A 2805-nucleotide genomic window follows, 5' to 3' on the forward strand; every position below is an offset into this window, starting at 1 on the left:
TTCGTGATTTCGTTGAGTTTCCTGTAGTCGATAACTGGTCTCGATTTTCCTCCTTTCTTTGGTACGAAGAATAAGGGAATCCTGCGGGGATTTCGAAGGTCGAATATGTCCCTTTGAGCTTCTCGTCGATGTACTCGTCGAGATAGTCTTGTTCTTCTTGATTCATAGGGTATATTGGATAGAACCCGGGTTGCGTTCCTTCTTTGAGTTCGATTTCCATATCCCAGCTGCTGTGTTCTGGTAACCCTGTTTCTTCAGGTTCCATGAATAGTTTCGTGTATATCCGGTACTCCTCGGGTATAGTCTGGAGTCGTTGCGATCCTCGATCGTCGGTACCGAGTGCGAACATCCTGTCGTCTTCTATCGTCCTGATGAAGGCTATGTATCGTGTTTGTTCTTGTTCTTCAGGTGTTGCTTGAAATCCGTTTGAACCCTTTTTCTTAGGTCGTTCAGTGACTGGATTTTCCCATAGGACCTGGCCAGTGGTCCAATCTATCCGTGGGTTGTGTTTTCGTAACCACGAGATTCCTAGGATGACGTCGATGTCTCCAATCTCCGTGATGTCGTACTGTAGTTGTTCTTGTTGATCGTTGATATATGTCGAAAGGTGTACGGTCTCTCGATTGACATATCCGTCATCATAGTCAACTCTTTCTCCTTCTACCGTTTGTAGTTTGTATGGATTGTCCTTCCATACCCATGGTAGGTCGAGTTTGTTCATTACTCTTGGTGATATGAAACTTCCTTGTGCGCCGCTGTCGATTATAGCGCGCAGTCTGTGTCCGTGTATTTCGAGTTTGACCCATAGGTGTGCGTCGTTGCACTGTCTGGTTGCACATAGGAACTTGTCTTCGATTTTCGCCTTTCGTCGTTCCTTTGCGATTGGCCTTCCTAGTTTTTTGACAGTCTGTTTCTCAGTCGTGCTTCTTGTTCAATTTGTTCCTCTCGTTCCCTCCAGGCTTGGGATTTGGGAACGTAGTGGATCTGACAATGGTCGTGTCTACATTCGTCCCATTCCATGTCGTTGCTGTTCTGGCATCGCATAGGAAAGCATGGGTCTGGTTCGAATGTTGCCTTGTCGAGTCCATTGAAGTATGTGAGCGTCCAGTTCGGTAGTTGGTCGTCGACGTAGACGTCCTTGATAGGTCGGTCGTCGCGTCTTCGGGGTAAGCGACTTTCTTTCTTGGGTGAGAGATGCCAGAGACACTTATCGTCGAGGCATTCTGCCCAAAATAATTCTTCGTGGAATGCGTCCTTGGTGTTGAGCAAGGAGCTATCTCCTTTGACTAGTGGTGTCATAGGTACTTCCTTAGGTTGACTAGTTCCGTGGAACTGTACTGTCTGGTCGTCTTCGTACGGATCAATGTTCTTACACCGTGGTTCTTCGGGTTCCTCATCAGAGCTGGTGTCGTCCACACTAGGATAGAATCCATGGTCGATCTCCGTCTGAGCACGTCGTCGAGCGACGTCGCGAGGTTCGTCCGAATCATAGGGTGATTCTTCGTCGAAGGTGTGGCTGCTGGAGCCGATCTCAAGTTCGTCCTTCTTGAGTCGAAAGTCTACCTTTCCATTCTTGATTTCGAAGTCAAGATTGGGCCTCTTGATTACTTCGATTTTGTCTTCGCGTTCTAGGTTCTTGAGTTGTTCTTTGACCTTGCGAATGAATTTTTTGTTTCCGTCGTCTCGTCGCATCACACAGATGGATTTGGTCGGGATGTCGTCCGATGGGGGTCCCTTCTTCCTAAGGGATTGTTTCTTGTTGTTTCGTCGTGCCATGTGGGCGAGATTACCCATGATTTCTTCTGTGTCGGGGCCTCTTTCTTCGAATTTGAGGAGTTGCTCCCTTGTACTTGCCTGAAGTCTTTGCATGATTCTTTCTTCAAGGAGATGAAGGGTATCCTTCATGATGGGGTCTGTCTTGGCCTTCTCTTCTATATTCTGGCAGATTTGAGGGAGTATGGCGACACATTCGATGTTGTTATCCTCGAGGGTGAGAGGTCGGTAGATGGGTATCTCTTCTTCTTTGGTTGCCACCGCTGAATCTTGACAGGTGGTGGGGTGGTGTCGTATCCGGGTCGTTCGTTGTTCTTGGGTTTTTTAGGGTACCATCCGGTTTGTTCCTTACTGTCTTGGTGAATAAGGCAGTTGTCGTCGTAGCAAGCCGTCCATGAGAGTTGTGCGTGGGGAATTTCCTTGCTCGCGATATTGGCTCGTTTTTCTGGAACGGGTTGGTGTTGGATGCGTTTGGGTTGTCGGCAGTCTCTAGCCATGTGTCCTGGCTTGTCGCAGTTGTAGCATTTGAAGTCCTTCCTGGGGCGGTTGTCTTCTCTCTTGGCGACACTGAGATCCATGGGACCGTCATGTTGTCCGTAGGCAGTGCTTTGTCGGTTGTTGTTCCAGTTGTTGCGAGGTCGCTGGTTCGCCTGGAAACTGCGTTGAGGTTGCCATTGGTACTTGCGTCCGGTGTTAGGTCGTTCCTTCCTTTCCTTCTTGCGTTCATAGAGTCGGTTGTCAATTCTGATGGCGAGTTCTCCGTACTGAAGGAAGTCTTCTGGTCTGTCGAGCTTGACCAGCTCGTCCTTGACTTCGTCCTTCAGTCCTTGGTAGAACATGAACATTTTGGTGTCGTCAGTGAGGTCCAGTTGGGCACTGAGACGTCTGAATTCGGCGGAATATTCCTTTGCCGATTTGGTTTGTCGTAGCTGCGCTAGGTCGCGTTCAGCTTGTCGTTTCTCGTCAGGGTCCTGGAATAGGGACCTGAGCTTCTTCGAATCCATTGAAGTTACTGTAGATGTCGCGTACTTC

This window comes from Colletotrichum scovillei (genome assembly GCF_011075155.1).
Source record: "Colletotrichum scovillei strain TJNH1 chromosome Unknown Contig00014, whole genome shotgun sequence".
Classification (NCBI taxonomy): domain Eukaryota; kingdom Fungi; phylum Ascomycota; class Sordariomycetes; order Glomerellales; family Glomerellaceae; genus Colletotrichum; species Colletotrichum scovillei.